This window comes from Ipomoea nil, unplaced genomic scaffold, assembly GCF_001879475.1.
Source record: "Ipomoea nil cultivar Tokyo-kokei standard unplaced genomic scaffold, Asagao_1.1 scaffold0209, whole genome shotgun sequence".
In the NCBI taxonomy this organism is placed as follows: domain Eukaryota; kingdom Viridiplantae; phylum Streptophyta; class Magnoliopsida; order Solanales; family Convolvulaceae; genus Ipomoea; species Ipomoea nil.
In genome coordinates this window covers 400,751-422,431 of record NW_017616637.1, presented here as the reverse complement: position 1 = coordinate 422,431, position 21,681 = coordinate 400,751, and the positions used below count along the sequence as shown (strand labels likewise).

General features: G+C 32.4%; 4 non-coding genes across 4 annotated transcripts; all 4 read left to right on the top strand.

Moving 5' to 3' along the window:
• Positions 1 to 1,422: 1,422 nt before the first annotated feature.
• TRNAF-GAA lies at positions 1,423 to 1,495 on the top strand. Its single transcript has one exon. It is a non-coding gene; the product is annotated as a tRNA-Phe (tRNA).
• A 3,340-nt stretch (positions 1,496 to 4,835) lies between these two features.
• TRNAE-UUC lies at positions 4,836 to 4,907 on the top strand. Its single transcript has one exon. It is a non-coding gene; the product is annotated as a tRNA-Glu (tRNA).
• Positions 4,908 to 8,061: 3,154 nt separating this feature from the next.
• Positions 8,062 to 8,133, top strand: TRNAE-UUC. The gene has a single exon. It is a non-coding gene; the product is annotated as a tRNA-Glu (tRNA).
• A 1,428-nt stretch (positions 8,134 to 9,561) lies between these two features.
• Positions 9,562 to 9,634, top strand: TRNAF-GAA. Its single transcript has one exon. It is a non-coding gene; the product is annotated as a tRNA-Phe (tRNA).
• The last annotated feature ends 12,047 nt before the right edge of the window (positions 9,635 to 21,681 follow it).

The window sequence follows — 21,681 nt, the reverse complement described above, 5'->3', positions numbered from 1 at the left end:
TTCTAACGAAAAGAGTCTATTCACCCCCCCCCCCCTCTAGACTCTCATCTCATTCTATCGGGACCAACACAAAGTATGGTTTAATGTTGGCTTTCTCTCTGGGTATGTCCAGTGTATTTGTTTAGACGTCTCGGGTTTGCTTCCCTAGTTATTCTCGCCATGTTGCCAATATAATAAACCAAACATTACTTAAAAACTTGGCTTCCGATCCCTTGTTATTCTCGCCAAACGTTTCTTAAATACATTTTTCTTTATTTCTTTTTGAATAAATAAAATCAATCTATAAAAGTAATGTCGTTAAAAATATCTCATAGAGTTATTTTAAATTCACTCATATTGATATATTTTTTCAATATGTTCTAACAATAAATGTGTGATATATTAATAAGATAGATGACCTATGATGACTTACTATACCTACAATAGTGGCTTAATGAGTATGCAATAGTCATTTAATGAACTTGTAATAATGTTTTGATGGACGAGCATAAATGACTTAATCAACTTGTAGTAGTGACTTTTTTTTTAAAGGACTTGCAGTAGTGACTTTATCAACTTGCAATAATAATTTAACGAACATGCAATAATATCTTGATAAACTTGTAAATTAACTTAATGGAATTGCATTAATTTAATTAAAAGAACCTAAAATTAGGGGTGGGAATTTCGATTTACAGTTCGGGACCATTTTTTTTTCACGGTTTGATTTATATTTTTCAGTTTTGAAAATACGAAACCATTCTGTTTAACATTGTATTTTAGTTTGGTTCGGTCAATTTGAGAACAATAACATTCTCTAGTTCTTTAGCGCAATTAATTAATTATTTATTTTTTATTAATTTAAAATTTAAAATCGAATGAACACATCAACGTTGCATATTTCAAATTCCTCAATCAATAATGTGTCCAAACAACAAGATAACACTACATATTTAAAAATCCAATGTCCAAACATAAAATAAAACGTAATTTAAATTACAAGATTGCAATCTAAGTGTCTAATAGAAATACAAAATTGGGATTTATAGAATTGAGAATTTAGTAATTTGTAATTAGTATATATACTCGCGTAATTTTCCAAATATAAAAACATTTAGGTATAGATAGATACATATATGTGATGAAAGGAAATGTCACAGTTTTTTATGCTTACATTAGACTTTATAATAATTATAGAGTTGTTATTAAAGATGATTGGCTTTGGCTTGTGGTAACAATTGAATCATGCACAAGAGATGTTTGGTGTAGTGGAATGAAATCGGTTTGTTTCTCATGAACGTAATCATCGTGGCTATGTTTTAACTTTTAATCAGAGTTTGAAGACGCAATAATGACTATGCGAAGCAATATGTGGAACATAATAACTTATGGTTACAAAAAGCTAAACGTTCGTTTATTAAGAATAAAAAGTTTCTTTGAGATGCGGGGATAGCTCAGTTGGGAGAGCGTCAGACTGAAGATCTGAAGGTCACGTGTTCGATCCGCGTTCACCGCAACTTAGCTTGGATGTTTTTTAAATGTAAACCATGCAATTATAAGTTAATAATTTTCAAAAGATGATTTTCAACAGATAATCCATGCAAGCGTTCCGTTGTCGTCCAGCGATTAGGATATCTGGCTTTCACCCAGGAGACCTGGGATTTAGTGTCGTCCAGCGATTAGGATATCTGGCTTTCACCCAGGAGACCTGGGATTTAGAGAAGATTTGTTCACCCAGGAGACCTGGGATTTAGAGAAGATTTGTAGTGCAAAGTATGTTGGCTTTCTCTTTGGGTATGTCCAGTGTATTTGTTTAGACGTCTCGGGTTTGCTTCCCTAATTATTCTCGCCATGTTGCCAATATTATAAACCAAATATTGCTTAAATACTTTGCTTCCCTAGTTATTCTTGCCATGTTGCCAATATAATAAACCAAACATTGCTTAAATACATTTATCTTTATTTCTTTTTGTATAAATAAATTCAATCTATAAAAGTAAAGTCGTTAAAAATATCTCAAAGAGTGATTTTAAATTCACTCATTTTGATATATTTTATCAATATGTTCTTACAATAAATGTGTGATATATTAATAATATAGATTACCTATGATGACTTACTATACCTACAATGGTGGCATAATGAGTATGCAATAGTAATTTAATGAACTTGTAATAATGTTTTGATGGACGAGCATAAATGACTTAATGAACTTGTAGTAGTGACTTTTTTTTTAAAGGACTTGCAGTAGTGAGTTAATCAACTTGCAATAGTAATTTAACGAACATGCAATAATATCTTGATAAACTTGTAAATTTACTTAATGGAATTGTATTAAAATTAATTAAAAGAACCTAAAATTAGGGGTGGGAATTTCGATTTACAGTTCGGGTCCTTTTTTTTTTTCACGGTTTGATTTATATTTTTCAGTTTTGAAAATACGAAACCATTCTGTTTAACATTGTAGTTTAGTTTGGTTCGGTCAATTTGAGAACATAAACATTCTCTAGTTCTTTAGCGCAATTAATTAATTATTTATTTTTATTAATTTAAAATTTAAAATCGAATGAACACATCAACGATGCATATTTCAAATTCTTCAATCAATAATGAGTCCAAACAACAAGACAACACTACATATTTAAAAATCCAATGTCCAAACATAACATAAAACTTAATTCAAATTACAAGATAGCAATCTAAGTTAATAGAAATACAAAATTGGGATTTAGAGAATTGAGAATTTAGTAATTAGTAATTAGTATATATACTCGCGTAATTTTCCAAATATAAAAACATTTAGGTATAGATAGATACATATATGTGATGAAAGGAAATGTCACAGTTTTTTATGCTTACATTAGACTTTATAATAATTATAGAGTTGTTATTAAAGATAATTGGCTTTGGCTTGTGGTAACAATTGAATCATGCACAAGAGATGTTTGGTGTAGTGGAATGAAATCGGTTTGTTTCTCATGAACGTAATCATCGTGGCTATGTTTTAACTTTTAATCAAAGTTTGAAGACGCAATAATGACTATGCAATGCAATATGTGGAACATAATAAGTTATGGTTAAAAAAAAGCTAAACGTTTGTTTATTTAGAATGTAAAGTTTTTATGAGATGCGGGGATAGCTTAGTTGTGAGAGCGTCAAACTGAAGGTCTAAAGGTCACGTGTTCGATCCATGTTCACCGCAACTTAGCTTTGATGGCATTTAAAATGTAAACCATACAATTATAAATTAATAATTTTCAAAAGATGATTTTCAACAGATAATCCATGGAAGCGTTCGGATATCTGGCTTTCACCCAGGAGACCCAGATTTGATTCCAGGCAACGAAAGATTTCATATCTATCAATTTAGACAAGATTTGTAGTGCAAACTATGGTTTAATGTTGGCTTACTCTCTGGATATGTCCAGTGTATTTGTTTAGACGTCTCGGGTTTGCTTCCCTAATTATTCTCGCCGTGTTGCCAATATAATAAACCAAACATTACTTAAATACATTTTTCTTTATTTCTTTTCGTATAAATAAAATGAATCTATAAATGTAATGTCGTAAAAAATATCTCATAGAGTTATTTTAAATTCACTCATATTGATATATTTTTTCAATATGTTCTTACAATAAATGTGTGATATATTAATAATATAGATGACCTATGATGACTTACTATACCTACAATAGTGGCTTAATGAGTATGCAATAGTAATTTAATGAACTTGTAATAATGTTTTGATTGACGAGCATAAATGACTTAATGAACTTGTAGTAGTGATTTTTTTTTAAAGGACTTGCAGTAGTGACTTAATCAACTTGCAATAGTAATTTAACGAACATGCAATAATATCTTGATAAACTTGTTAATTTACATAATGGAATTGTATTAATAGTAATTCAAAGAACCTAAAATTAGGGGTGGGAATTTCGATTTACAGTTCGGGTCCATTTTTTTACTCGGTTTGATTTTTATTTTTCAGTTTTTAAAATACAAAACCTTTCTATTTAACATTGTAGTTTAGTTTGGTTCGGTTAATTTGAGAACATTAACATTCTCTAGTTCTTTAGCGCAATTAATTAATTAATTATTTTTTGTTAATTTAAAATTTAAAATCGAATGAACACATCAACGATGTATATTTCAAATTCATCAATCAATAATGAGTCCAAACAACAAGACAACACTACATATTTAAAGATCCAATGTCCAAACATAACACAAAACATAATTCAAATTACAAGATAGCAATCTAAGTGTCTAATAGAAATACAAATTTGGGATTAGGAGAATTGAGAATTTAGTAATTAGTAATTAGTATATATACTCGCGTAATTTTCCAAATATAAAAACAATTAGGTATAGATAGATACATATATGTGATGAACGGAAATGTCACAGTTTTTTATGCTTACATTAGACTTTATAATAATTATAGAGTTGTTATTAAAGATGATTGGCTTTGGCTTGTGGTAACAATTGAATCATGCACAAGAGATGTTTGGTGTAGTGGAATGAAATTGGTTTCTTTCTCATGAACGTAATCATCGTGGCTATGTTTTAACTTTTAATCAGAGTTTGAAGACGCAATAATGACTATGCGAAGCAATATGTGGAACATAATAACTTATGGTTAAAAAAAGCTAAACATTCGTTTATTAAGAATGTAAAGGTTTTATGAGATGCGGGGATAGCTTAGTTGTGAGAGTGTCAGATTGAAGATCTAAAGGTCATATGTTCGATCCACGTTCACCGCAACTTAGCTTTGATGGTTTTAAAATGTAAACCATACAATTATAAGTTAATAATTTTCAAACGATGATTTTCAACAGATAATCCATGGAAGTGTTTCGTTGTCGTCCAGCGGTTAGGATATCTGGCTTTCACCTAGGAGACCCGGGTTCGATTCCCGGCAACGGAAGATTTCATATCTATCAATTTGCAGAAGATTTGTAAAGTATGGTTTAATGTTGGCTTTTTCTCTGGTGGGTATGTCTAGTGTATTTGTTTAGACGTCTCGGGTTTGGTTTGCTTCCCTAGTTATTCTCGCCATGTTGTTGCCAATATAATAACCCAAATATTGCTTAAATACTTTGCTTCCCTAGTTATTCTCGCCATGTTGCCAATATAGTGAACCAAACATTGCTTAAATACATTTTTCTTTATTTTCTTTTTGTATAAATAAAATCAATCTATAAGAGTAATGTCCTTAAAAATATCTCATAGAGTTATTTTAAATTCACTCATATTGATATATTTTTTCAATATATTCTTACAATAAATGTGTGATATATTAATAATATAAATGACCTATGATGACTTAAACTATACCTTCAATAGTGGCTTAATAAGTATGCAATAGTAATTAATTGAACTTGTAATAATGTTGTGTTGGACGAGCAATGGAGCATAAATGACTTAATGAACTTGTAGTAGTGATTTTTTTTTTTTTTTTGAAAGGACTTGCAGTAGTACTTAATCAACTTGCAATAGTAATTTAACGACCATGCAATAATATCTTGATAAACTTTTTAATTTACTTAATGGAATTGTAATAATAGTAATTAAAAGAACCTAAAATTTGGGGTTGGAATTTCGATTTACAGTTCGGGTCCATTTTTTTCTCGGTTTGATTTATATTTTTTCAGTTTCGAAAATACGAAACCATTCTATTTAACATTGTAGTTTAGTGTGGTTCGGTCAATTTGAGAACATTAACATTCTCTAGTTCTTTAGCGCAATTAATTAATTAATTATTTTTTATTAATTTAAAATTTAAAATTGAATGAAGACGTCAACGAGGCATATTTCAAATTCCTCAATCAATAATGAGTCCAAACAACAAGACAACACTACATATTCAAAAATCCAATGTCCAAACATAACATAAAACTTAATTCAAATTAAAAGATAGCAATCTAAGTGTCTAATAGAAATAAAAAATTTGGATTTAGAGAATTGAGAATTTAGTAATTAGTAATTAGTATATATACTCGGGTAATTTTCCAAATATAAAAACATTTAGGTATAGATAGATACATATATGTGATGAAAGGAAATGTCACAGTTTTTTATGCTTACGTTGACTTTATAATAATTATAGAGTTGTTATTATAGATGATTGGCTTTGGCTTGTGGTAACAATTGAATCATGCACAAGAGATGTTTGGTGTAGTGGAATGAAATCGGTTTGTTTCTCATGAACGTAATCATCGTGGCTATGTTTTAACTTTTAATCAAAGTTTGAAGACGCAATAATGACTATGCAATGCAATATGTGGAACATAATAAGTTATGGTTAAAAAAAAGCTAAACGTTTGTTTATTTAGAATGTAAAGTTTTTATGAGATGCGGGGATAGCTTAGTTGTGAGAGCGTCAAACTGAAGGTCTAAAGGTCACGTGTTCGATCCATGTTCACCGCAACTTAGCTTTGATGGTTTTAAAATGTAAACCATACAATTATAAATTAATAATTTTCAAAAGATGATTTTCAACAGATAATCCATGGAAGCGTTCGGATATCTGGCTTTCACCCAGGAGACCCAGGTTTGATTCCAGGCAACGAAAGATTTCATATCTATCAATTTAGACAAGATTTGTAGTGCAAACTATGGTTTAATGTTGGCTTACTCTCTGGATATGTCCAGTGTATTTGTTTAGACGTCTCGGGTTTGCTTCCCTAATTATTCTCGCGGTGTTGCCAATATAATAAACCAAACATTACTTAAATACATTTTTCTTTATTTCTTTTCGTATAAATAAAATCAATCTATAAATGTAATGTCGTAAAAAATATCTCATAGAGTTATTTTAAATTCACTCATATTGATATATTTTTTCAATATGTTCTTACAATAAATGTGTGATATATTAATAATATAGATGACCTATGATGACTTACTATACCTACAATAGTGGCTTAATGAGTATGCAATAGTAATTTAATGAACTTGTAATAATGTTTTGATTGACGAGCATAAATGACTTAATGAACTTGTAGTAGTGATTTTTTTTTAAAGGACTTGCAGTAGTGACTTAATCAACTTGCAATAGTAATTTAACGAACATGCAATAATATCTTGATAAACTTGTTAATTTACATAATGGAATTGTATTAATAGTAATTCAAAGAACCTAAAATTAGGGGTGGGAATTTCGATTTACAGTTCGGGTCCATTTTTTTACTCGGTTTGATTTTTATTTTTCAGTTTTTAAAATACAAAACCTTTCTATTTAACATTGTAGTTTAGTTTGGTTCGGTTAATTTGAGAACATTAACATTCTCTAGTTCTTTAGCGCAATTAATTAATTAATTATTTTTTGTTAATTTAAAATTTAAAATCGAATGAACACATCAACGATGTATATTTCAAATTCATCAATCAATAATGAGTCCAAACAACAAGACAACACTACATATTTAAAGATCCAATGTCCAAACATAACACAAAACATAATTCAAATTACAAGATAGCAATCTAAGTGTCTAATAGAAATACAAATTTGGGATTAGGAGAATTGAGAATTTAGTAATTAGTAATTAGTATATATACTCGCGTAATTTTCCAAATATAAAAACAATTAGGTATAGATAGATACATATATGTGATGAACGGAAATGTCACAGTTTTTTATGCTTACGTTGACTTTATAATAATTATAGAGTTGTTATTAAAGATGATTGGCTTTGGCTTGTGGTAACAATTGAATCATGCACAAGAGATGTTTGGTGTAGTGGAATGAAATTGGTTTCTTTCTCATGAACGTAATCATCGTGGCTATGTTTTAACTTTTAATCAGAGTTTGAAGACGCAATAATGACTATGCGAAGCAATATGTGGAACATAATAACTTATGGTTAAAAAAGGCTAAACATTCGTTTATTAAGAATGTAAAGGTTTTATGAGATGCGGGGATAGCTTAGTTGTGAGAGTGTCAGATTGAAGATCTAAAGGTCATATGTTCGATCCACGTTCACCACAACTTAGCTTTGATGGTTTTAAAATGTAAACCATACAATTATAAGTTAATAATTTTCAAACGATGATTTTCAACAGATAATCCATGGAAGTGTTTCGTTGTCGTCCAGCGGTTAGGATATCTGGCTTTCACCTAGGAGACCCGGGTTCGATTCCCGGCAACGGAAGATTTCATATCTATCAATTTGCAGAAGATTTGTAAAGTATGGTTTAATGTTGGCTTTTTCTCTGGTGGGTATGTCTAGTGTATTTGTTTAGACGTCTCGGGTTTGGTTTGCTTCCCTAGTTATTCTCGCCATGTTGTTGCCAATATAATAACCCAAATATTGCTTAAATACTTTGCTTCCCTAGTTATTCTCGCCATGTTGCCAATATAGTGAACCAAACATTGTTTAAATACATTTTTCTTTATTTTCTTTTTGTATAAATAAAATCAATCTATAAAAGTAATGTCCTTAAAAATATCTCATAGAGTTATTTTAAATTCACTCATATTGATATATTTTTTCAATATATTCTTACAATAAATGTGTGATATATTAATAATATAAATGACCTATGATGACTTAAACTATACCTTCAATAGTGGCTTAATAAGTATGCAATAGTAATTAATTGAACTTGTAATAATGTTGTGTTGGACGAGCAATGGAGCATAAATGACTTAATGAACTTGTAGTAGTGATTTTTATTTTTTTTTTGAAAGGACTTGCAGTAGTACTTAATCAACTTGCAATAGTAATTTAACGACCATGCAATAATATCTTGATAAACTTTTTAATTTACTTAATGGAATTGTAATAATAGTAATTAAAAGAACCTAAAATTTGGGGTTGGAATTTCGATTTACAGTTCGGGTCCATTTTTTTCTCGGTTTGATTTATATTTTTTCAGTTTCGAAAATACGAAACCATTCTATTTAACATTGTAGTTTAGTGTGGTTCGGTCAATTTGAGAACATTAACATTCTCTAGTTCTTTAGCGCAATTAATTAATTAATTATTTTTTATTAATTTAAAATTTAAAATTGAATGAAGACGTCAACGAGGCATATTTCAAATTCCTCAATCAATAATGAGTCCAAACAACAAGACAACACTACATATTCAAAAATCCAATGTCCAAACATAACATAAAACTTAATTCAAATTAAAAGATAGCAATCTAAGTGTCTAATAGAAATAAAAAATTTGGATTTAGAGAATTGAGAATTTAGTAATTAGTAATTAGTATATATACTCGGGTAATTTTCCAAATATAAAAACATTTAGGTATAGATAGATACATATATGTGATGAAAGGAAATGTCACAGTTTTTTATGCTTACGTTGACTTTATAATAATTATAGAGTTGTTATTATAGATGATTGGCTTTGGCTTGTGGTAACAATTGAAACATGCACAAGAGATGTTTGGTGTAGTGGAATGACATCGGTTTGTTTCTCATGAACGTAATCATCGTGGCTATGTTTTAACTTTTATTCAGAGTTTGAAGACGCAATAATGACTATGCGAAGCAATATGTGGAACATAATAGCTTGTGGTTACAAAAATCTAAACATTCGTTTATTAAGAATAAAATTTTTTTATGAGATGCGAGGATAGCTTAGTTGGGAGAGCGTTAGACTGAAGATCTGAAGGTCATGTGTTTGATCCACATTCATCGCAACTTAGCTTTGATGGTTTTAAAATGTGAACTATACAATTATAAGTTAATAATTTTCAAAAGTTAATTTTCAACAGATAATCCATGGAAGCGTTCCATTGTCGTCCAGTGGTTAGGATATATGGCTTTCACCGGGGAGACCTGGGTTCAATTCTCGACAACGGAAGCTTTCATATCTATCAATTTAGAGAATATTTGTAGTGCAAAGTATGGTTTAATGTTGGCTTTCTCCCTAGGTATGTTCCGTGTATTTGTTTAGACGTCTCGGGTTTGCGTCCCTAGTTATTCTTGCCATGTAGCCAATATAATAAACCAAACATTGCTTAAATACATTTTTCTTTATTTCTTTTTGTATAAATTAAATCAATCTATAAAAGTAATATCGTAAAAAATATCTCATAGAGATATTTTAAATTCACTCATATTTATATATTTTTTCAATATATATTCATACAATAAATGTGTGAAATATTAATATTATAATTGAGTAAAATTTTAACCGACAGGCAAGTTTTATGTCACCAGATTCTTCTGTCCATTTAGCAATAATTGAGATAAAATATTATCATAAGGGTTTAATTGGATTTAATAGAATTTAAACTTTAGCCTACTGGCAAGTTTTATGTCAATAAATCTCACAACCCACTAAATAATAATTTTATCACATTTCTTAGAATTTATAAATTTAGTTCAATTATAATTCTAAGTTTCATGGTTTGCATTGGCAAACCATGTATTCAGTCACTTCTCAAAATTTAGCCACTTTTATTAATTGGTCCACGAATCTTGCTCGGTTCTTCGGACTAACTGTAGTAAGTTATGTGATTAGATATACTTCTTTTGAATTCCAAAAATAAAATGTACCTAGTTCAACATCTATTTAACATGTTATGATAGATTTTTTAACCTTTTAGGTTAAATTAATATATGCATGTTATAACATATATAACATTGTTTAATAACTTGTTTTTGTATAAGTTTATGGATTGTAACATCTTTGTTAAACATGTTATGTTCATGTCAAAGAGATATTTTGCGATACATATGTCTCAACACAACATGAATGCATGTTAATTAATATGACATGACCTACTTTAAATAAGTTAATTGGGATAATAGATTAAGGAACATTTGGTTTATATGTTATGTGTTAAAAATCATATATTAGTCTTGTTTAATTTTGTTTATAAAAGTGAGTGATCCTAAAAAAGTTGAGATTTTTTTTTAAAAACAAGAGCTAATTCATTAAGTCATAATCAAGACAATTAACAATGAAGTGCGGGGGTGTACCATACTACACCAGCTATTTCAATAGATGAACAAATTCCGTACAAATTAGCCACTAATGAATTACAATAGCCATAAACATTAAAATAATTTTCCTAATCTACTAGTTTTGCTCAAATCATCCGCTAACTACTTCATACATACTTGGTTTATCAACTAATACAATAATTATAACATTCAAGCTGCAACACTAACAAACGAGGGTTGGCCGAGGATGTAGGCTACTCCTGGTGTGACGAAGAAGAAGAAACTCTGGACCATGCATTCAGGAGATGTGATTGAGCGGTTGACTGTTGGTAACAGTCCACAGTTCACGCCCCGGAAGCTCTCTCCTTCCTCGGTAAACACCCTGACAGCATGATCACTAAACAAAGATGGATTAATTGGCTTCCACCTACACCCGGCAACTTTAAACTCAACACTGACACGGCACGCAAAGCCAACAGGAGCATGGTCAGGGATGGTGGTTTGGTTCGTGATCACAATGGCTCGTGGGTCGTGGGTTTCATCACAAAGATTGTGATAACTAGCAGTTTCATGGCAGAACTCTAGGGATTTAGGGATGGGCTCTGTCTTGCTTTAAGAATCATTACCGAGACAAACTCTGAAGCTATGGTCAATGTGGTGAAGAGTGAAGAAGGAGACAAGAAGGAGAGAAATCAAGAGCCACAAGTTATCTTGGGAAGCAAGAAGAAGACTATGGAGATTTAAGAAAATCGTCTGGTTCATTCTTGTACTCTTTCGATAATTCGTATTTATTATTATTTGCTATGTATAATTTAGCCATACAGGGCTAAATTCCATTAGAGATTTTCGGGTAAAAGTGTTTATGAACCTATGTGCCTAAGCTTTCAGATTCTTTAATATATTATTATTTGGGTTTAATACTTGTGTTGCAATTGTGATAATATTGTTTGATGCTTGTAATTAGTGACCATAGTTACTTGTTTCGTTTGCTTTGTTTGTGTCACAACGACAGTTGGGCATAACTTAGGGTATACACAATTGCACCTAACTGTTGCACCTTGAGAAAGCGTAATTTTGTTAGGGAGATTAATTCTTGATTATTGCACATCGAGAGATGGTAGTAGTTAGGAAGTTATGATGCTTGATCTTATTTTAATGGGTGTTTAAGCCACGAGAGTGGAAATTCACCCGTGTTAGTGACTAGGAGAGTAGCTCTATACCACCTTGCATTCTCACACTTGTATGAACCCAGATTTAATATTACATTAGGTTAGGCACTAGGGGATTAAACACTTGAATCCGAAGAATCACAATCTCTCTATTTTGTTTTCAAAACCCTCAATCACTGCTTTATTTTATTTATTTAATGCAACCCTCCAAGTCTATCGTTAGGATTAGCTTTAATGAATAAATTAATTAGTAACCAGTGCTTAAGACAACCACTTCCCTGTGGATCGATTACCCGATACTCCGAGTATTATTTGTTTGTAAATATACTACAATCACAGAGTGCACCACCGCAAATGACCCCCAGAGATACTCCGAGTCAAGAGTCATGGCTATGTGAAACAGAGAAGGGCCGCTGGACGACGACGTTTCAGTCCTTAGTACACCTTAGCTAATCGTCGGACAGCCCACGCCGTTCCGCTACTCCGGCACCTCAGAAAACCCAAACCCTCCACCGTTCTCTCCCTTATTAATCTCTACAAAACTCCTAATCCCAACACACCCAAACGATACTAATCCAACAATCAAAACAAAAACAAACACACAATTATTCATATTTAATTCTTATCATCTGAATTTTCCAAGAATCTCTAATACCAACCTCTCTCTCTCTCTCTCTCTCTCTCTCTCTCTCTCTAATGATCTACTGAAACAACATTTGCCTAATGCAGAAAGAGAAGAAGAAGAAGAATGTGTAAGGTAAATTGAGAGAGAGATACTGTCGGGTGAGAATTAAAAGACGACGGAATTTATGAAAATGGTGAAAAAAAGGTAAAGTTTTAAGGAAATGACTTTAATACCCCTCTATTTAACGCCAACCAAACTGATACTTAACGGAAGGACCATTGCTGGAACAAATCTGATAGTCAATGGCCTATTTTGTCCAAATTAAAAGACGATGACCAATTTTGAAAAATCGCAATAGTCGGAGGACCATTGCTGGAATTAACTCTTTGAGAAATGATATAGAGCAATTAGGGTAATAAACAAAAAAAAAAAATTAAATAATTAATTGAGAGGCGTATTTGAATTATTTTTTACTCATTCTACACTTTCAATATATTTATTTTCTATATTATTACAAACAGACAAAGTACAAACAAATTTAAATTACCTTGGTGTAGGGGTAAAAGGCTCAAACAGGTAGTAGAAGTGGGCTCGAAACACAAAAGTAGTAGAGAGTGGGCGATGAAAAATTTAAGTAGTGTTGAGTCAATGATGTGGATCAAAGAAACGAAGAGTTGAAAAGGAAGATTGAAGCATTAGAGAGCCGACGATGGAAGATCGAAGCATTAGAGAGCCGACGGTAGAAGATCGAAGAAGGAGAGAATTTGTGATGAAGGATTAGAGAATCGGCGATAAGACGGCCGCACGGGTGGAGTGCATCATGAGACAGCAGCACGATCATCGCACGGGATAAGTCCGCTCAACCCGATCAAGATTCAATATATATTTAAAGGAAATTCTAGAAGAGGAAAGAAAAACTTGTGTATTTAAAATTCCCAACAAATTAGCCACTAATGAATTACATACAATCAAGCAGCTGCGATGCACTACAGAAGAAGGGTTTTCACTAATCAGCACTCGCAACATTATATTGTTGAAAACCTCCTTTACACTCTCCCCGCGATTGTGTGCCTGGATCTCCTCATTCAAATTTTTAATCCTTTTACACCTTGTACAGGAGATCTTTCATCTCCTCTTTAGGTATATATGCCTTTTTCTTTCTCCTTTGCGCCAACAATTTCAACCGCCTCACACAGCCTAATCAGATTGCTTATCCTGCCGCGCAACAACTCCACTTCCAGAGATTGCTAGAAAGTTTAATTTTTAAGCACCTACACTAATTGAAGACATCACCTACTTTCTCATTCGAGAACATCTAGCTCTAAGGAAAGTAAAGATACTTCAATTCATTTGTCTCATTTCATATGTCTAGTCGGTTAACGAGGATTAACTGAAGTTATTTACAAATCAATTGTTCATAATATTAAATTTTGTTATAGTATATAAAATCAACATATTTAGAAACAATAATATTAAAAGTTATGTTAAACACAAAAAAATAAAAAAAATAAAAAAAAAAAATTATTTGTAAATACAGAAAGGAAATAATCTAATAAAAAATGTTGATTTAACCAATAAATAATAAGTATGATACTTAAAATAAGACAATGTGAGTACAATACTTTCCATTTAGAAGAAAGAGAGTTGAGAGATGAGACTATCCAATTGAGAGAAATATGAGAGTTATATATACAATTAATAACGAGTGAGTGATCAAGAGAAATGAGATTTGAGAAATGATATAGAGCAATTAGGGTAATAACTAATAAACAACAAAAATTAACTAATTAATTGAGAGGCCTATTTGAATTATTTGTTACTGATTCTACACTTTTAATATATTTAGTCTCTATATTAATACAAACACACAAACTAGAAAAAGATTTAAATTACCTTGGTATAGGGGTAAATGGCTCAAACAGGTAGTAGAAGTCGTCGCAAAAAGTAGCGGAGAGGTAGTCAGCAATGGAAAATTGAAGCAATGGAGACTAAACGATGGTAGATCAAGGCACCAAAGAGTAGAAGATGGAAGATCGAAGCAACGGAGAATAGGCAATTAATGATCGAAGAAACAAAGAGTCTGCGACGTATGATTGAAGATTCGAAGTAGTAGAGAATCGGCGATGGAAATTTGATGCAACGGATAGTCGAATATGCAAAATTGAAGTAATGGAGAGTTGACGACGGAAGACTAAAGCAGCGATGAGTTGTCAATGGAAGACCAGAGCGAGACTCGACAACCAAAAATCAGAGCGAGACTTGGCGACAAAATATCATAGCGAGACTCGACGACGAAAAATCAGAGCGAGACTCGGTGACGAAAACTCAGAGTGAGATTCGGTGACGAAAACTCAAGAGCGAAACCCGGCGACGTAAAATCAGAGTGAGACTAAGTTACAAAATTAAACGCAAAGGTAGTAGAGAGTCGCATCAATGAAAAATTGAAGCAGTGGAGAGTTAGCGATGGTGGATCAAAGCAACAAATAGTTGAAAAGGAAGATCGAAGCAATAGAGAGCTAGCAATAAAAAAAAAAACCTGATATCCACTATTTTAACAATAAATAGGTAAACAAGTTACCTCTAGTTCAATTCATAAACAGGTCACAAATACATAAAATATTATTCGTATTTTTACATTGCACCAGTGATCATAATTTAAATATTTCGGCATTGTAGTAGTCGTCACTAGTACCGCTACTTTGTCCTATATCTGTAATGTGATGGTAACTGCTACCAACATCACCATACTATATACCACTACTCTTGGGGCTGTTAGCCAACAGAGCTTTCAGTAAACTACTCGTGTTCGTGTTCGGTAAGCGTTCGTTGGTAGGACGTGTTCGGTAGGAGTATAGTGATGTTGGAAGCAGTTACCATCATATTACCGATATAGGATAAAGTAGCGGTACTAGTGACGACTACTACAATGCCGAAATATTTAAATTAGTGATCATGGCTGCAATGTAATATAAAAAAGATTATCTTGGGTCATGTGCCATGGCATTATTGGTTTGGAATTTTATTTGCATTCCACTTGCCAAAAAGAAAAGGAACTAAAACTTAGAAGAATTGAAATTGATCAGTGTCCTCAATTGTCATGTGCCATGGCATTTCGTTTGGACTAGTTCTTCTTTTATGCAGAGTATTATACTTGTGATTCATATTCATGCTGTATAAGTTCATAGCAACTTTCAGAATTCCCTGTTATTTTAGGAGTGAATTCCATTTTTGGTCCTATTGTTATATAGGCGTTTTCAATTTTAGTCCACCTTGATTTTTTTTTTTGTCACTTTGCACCCATTGTTATTGAACTTGTTCCACTTTTAGTCCATTGTTAGTATTTCTGTTAAAATGCCATCTAATTCAGAAATATTTTGATCTTTCTATATTTGTTTATTCTCCTATTCCTGAGCGACAACGAGTCCACCGAATGTGTAGTACCCGTGAATCAAATGCCCGTCGAAGGGCAAATCCAGCCCCATGATCCGGTCATCGGAGTTGGAGGCGGCAGCGGCGCGACGGAGTTGGAGGCAGCTGTGGCGGCCGAGGAAGAGGACAAAAGCTACGTGATGACCATAAAGGGTGGAGCCGGTTCGTGAAGGAAAAGAAGCTACCTGCCGATAAATTTCAATTCAAAAAAATAAAATTTAAAAGTTCGCTCCTCACCACAACAAAGTCGGGCCATTCATTTCCATCGGTCAACCCAAACCCTAGATTTCTCCACCCACTCTACCAATCCCTCTTTGCTTCGCCTTTTTCTAATCACTCTCTCTCTCTCTCTTTGCCTTGTTTAACGTAACTTTCTCGATTGGATTGATGGAAGACAATGAGGAGATGTAGTCTCATTCGTCAGCATCGCCGATGTCGCCGAGATCCAACGGGTGGATAGCGGTGAAGGTAACTGTGTCGGCGTCGCCTCAGGGCGGCACCAAGGCGTTGGTCGTGGCTTTACTAGCAGCAGAGTAAACCGGCGGGCGGCGGCAGAGAGGATTGCTGGAGCGAGAGTGCTACGGCGGTGCTAATTGAGGTGTGGGGGGAGCGGTACCTGGAGCTGAGCAGGGGGAATTTGAAGTAAGGGCCGGAAGTGGTGGCGGCGGCTATGAACCTCTAGCGAACACCGGAACCACAAGTTTCCCATGGGTGCATTCCGACTCTCCGGCAACACCAACCGTCGCCGCCGTAGCAGCAGAAGCAAAACATTATTTAATACCTTAGCAATTTGCTCCAATTAAACACACTTAATAGAGTTTTTATATGTGTTCAAATTGAAATATTCTCTAAATTGAAAGGATGGAAACAAAATTTCACATTTTCAACATTGATATTAAAGTTGTAAAAATGTAAAATAGCCACAATTTCTTTATCAAGAAGGAAAAACAATTCACTATCCATCACGTGCACATAACACTCATGTAATTGTTCTTAATTTTCTTACTAAAGAAAGAGATTGCTAGAAAGTTTTTAAGCACCTACAATAATTGAAGACATCACATAGTTTCTCATTGGAGAACATCAATTCTAGCACTAACGAAAGTAAAGATATGACCTATTTAATGTGTCTAGTTCGGTTAAGGAGAATTAACTCAAGTTATATACAAATCAATTATTCATAATATTAAATTTAGTTTTAGTATATAAAATTTACATATTTAGAAACAATAATATTAAAATTCTATCAAACACATATAAAGACAAATTTTAAAATTATTAAAAAATACTAAAAAAAAAAAAGCAAATAGAAAAGAATTGGTTTATTTAACCGATAAATAGTAAACATGATATGTAAAATAAGACATTGGGCGAGGAGTACTATATTTTTCATTTAGAAGAAAGATGGTTGAGAGATGAGACTATCTAAAATTGAGAGAAATATGATAGCTATATATACAATTAATAAAGAGTGAGTGATCAAGAGAAATGAGATTTGAGAAAATATATAGGGCAGTTACTGTAATAAGCAACAAAAATTGTCTAATTAATTGAGAGGCCTATTTCAATTATGTTTTACTCATTCTACACTTTCAATACATTTATTCTCTATACTATTACAAACACACAAACTACAAAAAGATTTAAATTACCTCGATGTATGGGTAAAAGGCTCAAACATGTAGTAGAAATGGGCTGCAAAAGTAGTAGAGAGTCGGAGATGAAAATTGAAGCAGTAGAGAGTCAGTGATGGTGTATCAAAGCAGCGAAGAGTTGAAATGGAAGATCAAAGTAATAGAGAGCCGCCTGAGGAAGTTTGAAGAAGTAGAGAATGTGTGATCAAAGATTGAAGCAAATTTGAATTGGCGATGGAAATTTGAAGCAAAGGAGAGTCGATGGTAGAAAATTGAAGCAATAGAGAGCTGATGATGGACGATGGAAGAAACAATAAGTCTTCGATGGAAAATCAATACAATAGACTCGACGATAGAAAATCGGAGCGACAAAGAGTCGCATATGGAAAATCGGAGCGATAAAGAGTTGTTGAAGGAAAATCGGAGTGACGGAGAGTCGCCAATGAAAAATCAAAGGGCCGGAGTATCACCGATTGAAAATGAAAGTTGTGATGAGTCGGTGATGGAAGGCGTCGATTTGACGATGGAGTGGAGCAAATAGACGTCCGGTGTGTGTGAATGGTACATACGATCCTAGATTCAATGATTTTGGCTTACCAATTGATCCTTACTTCAGAGCCTTGGTATTAAATCTAAGTTTCTTAAGTGATAATAATTTTATTTGTATATTTTTAAATTACCTCAATGTAGGGGTAAAAGGCTCAAACAGGTAGTAAAAAGCATAGAATTTGTGATGAAAGATCGAAGAAGTAGAGAATCGGCAATATTGAGATGGCCGCACGATCGTTGCACGGGAGGAGTCCGTTGCACCTGATCAAGATTCTATATATATATATATATATATATATATATATATATATATATATATATATATAAAGAAAATTCTAGATGAAGAAAGAAAAGCTTGTGTATGTAAAATTGAGAATGGATTTGCCTATATTTGTTTAGCATACTGCACCACAATAGATTAACAAATTAGCCACTAATGAATTACAATAGCCATGCACATTAAAAAAAATTTAATTCCTAATACAATAATTATACAATTGAAGCAGCACTAAGAAACGAGGGTTGACGGGGGATGGAAGCTGCCTCTGGTGTAAAGAAGAAGATGAAACTCTCGACTGCTGGAGACGGTCCATGGCTCACGCCCAGGAAGCTCTCTCCTTCCTCGTTAAACACCTTGACGGCATGATAACTAAACAAAGATGGATTAATTGTATTATTTTATTGACTTAAGGGGGCCGAGTCGACTATTTTTCTTTTAAAAAAAAATAAAAATCAAATGCCATATGAACTATTAAATTGCACATATTTTGTACTCCACGCGAAGTCCATATAAACTGCGACCCAGGTGGCATTTAATAATAAAATATTAAAACCCCACATAAATTGCACACCTTTGCATACTACAATTCACATAAACTGTACCCATTTTATACTCCACAAATTGTCAAATCAATCTTTTATCTAAAAATAATGAACACGCCTTAATAGCATACTTAATATAACGTCATACATACCACAATAGTACAAATTGCCATCCCATCACTCCTTTCCATAATACTATATCAAATATCCAAAGACAAAAAATATGATAAGCTAGAGATCGAATTTACACTCTACGTACAAGCCACATTCGTGGTAATCGTTGGAGAAGATTCTCTCAAACACTCATTGGGTCATCCTCACACTCTGGGGTATGTCAAGCAAATACACATGATAAGAAACTATTTATTTTAAATTTAATTTAAAACTATTTTTGCACTAAGCAGTGTCCATACGAGTAGGGTATAATTTTTATTACATTTTTCAAAATATAAAATAGGCTGCAACTAATGCTAATTGCTAAGGATATCCTCAATAGTGAAGTTTTTGGATCGATTTTTGAAGTGCCAACTAGGAGAGAGAAGATGAAAAGAGAAGAAAGAAAAATTTTTTAAAAATAAACTAAATAGGGTGTCTATCAGAAACACACACACACACACACACAAAACAAGCAAGTGTAATGTGCCCAGCGGCCGCGTGCACTGCACGCGCACGGCTGGGCGCTATATATGTTGCCTTCCATGCAAGATTCTTCCGGTTGCTATTCAATTTGGTGGGGCCCATGACCAGTGACGAAAAAACCCTTCCTTGCAGGAGGTCCTCACTTGTTCTCTCTCTTCACTCTCTCACTGCCACATCACTAAAATTTCCTCAAACACTACACTAAAATCTACTAATGTGGATGACATAATGAGGAGAGGCCAGTAGGAAATATGAAATCCCAACTTCAACCTCCCAATGCTCCAAACATAGCTTCAATTCACCAGCATGGAGTCTCGGTCAATCATTGTAAGTTCAACATCTATTTAACATATTATGATAGATTTTTTAACCTTTTAGGTTAAATCGATATATGCATGTTATAACATATATAATAATATTGTTTAATAACTTGTTTTTGTTTAAGTTTATGGATTGTAACATGTTTATTAAACATGTTATGTTCATGTCAAACAGATATTTTGCGATACATATGTCTCAACACAACATGAATGCATGTTAATTAATATGACATGACCTACTTTAAATAAGTTAATTGGGATAATAGATTAAGGAACATTTGGTTTAAGTTATGTGTTCAAAATCTCATATTAGTCTTGTTTAATTTTGTTTGTAAAAGTGCGAGATCCTAAAAAGTTGAGATTTTTAAGAATTATTTTGTTATTAGTACTATATTAATATTAATTTATTTTCACATTATTTGATATCACATTTCGATCCTTTCAATGACTACAAGTTCTTTAATTCAAGTTTTTTTTATATCCGGTGGTGCCTATAATGTGTTTTACCTCTTTTAAAATGCCTGTGTATATATTTCACAATTGTAAAATTATCTTGTGTATGCCCGTTATGAATGGTCCGTATAATCCTAGATACAAGGATTTTGGCTTACCAACTTGTGTAGGCCCATTATGAATGGTCCCTACGATCCTCGATACAAGGATTAGTTGAACTCTAATTTGAATAGTTCTTCCAAAAACATTGTTAATATATATGCATGTATTTAAACATTCAACACACACACACACACACACACACACACACACACATATATATATATATATATATATATATATATATATATATATATATATATATATATATATATATATATATATATGGTCTGATTCCCATGCGGACGTGCGGTCATGCACCACCAAAGTGATGCATTTTTAATGTATATGCATTTGTACATTTCACCCTAGTGTATTTATGAACACATTGTGGTGCATACTTAATGATGAATGACCGCACGCCCGTACAAAACGGTCTGTACGCATTACACACACATAATATATAAATATAAATATATATATATATATATATATATATATATATATATATATATATATATATATATAATAGGGACAACCTAATGGTTAGACCATTCAATTGTCAATCATAAGGTTACAAGTTTTTTTTTTGAAAGGTGGCATAACGTTACAAGTTAATTAGTCAGATAACTATTTTGTTTTTTGAGTTGCAAATATATGCATTATTTGGTTTATACAATAAATATTAAGAAAACTTCCTAAATGACATGTCAATATGTTGAGAGTTTGGATAGATATTTTGGGTTGAAGGGTAAAATTATACTGGTGAAGATCATTAAAATTTAAATATTTTGATTAAAATTCTTACAATATGCAAAGGTGTCGTTTTTAACATTTTTTCCCGTATATATGGGAAAAGTATAGTATATATTAGTCTCTTAGACTCTTAGTTATGAGTTTCTCAAAAAAAAAAAAGACTCTTAGTTATGAGTAATTAGTGGTTTCAAACTTTCAATCAATACTTAGAATAAATAGTCCTTAATTTTTGTTAACCATGTTATGGTTTAAACCTCCAAAGTTAAACAATTAAGGAATAAATCACTAACTTATACCAAC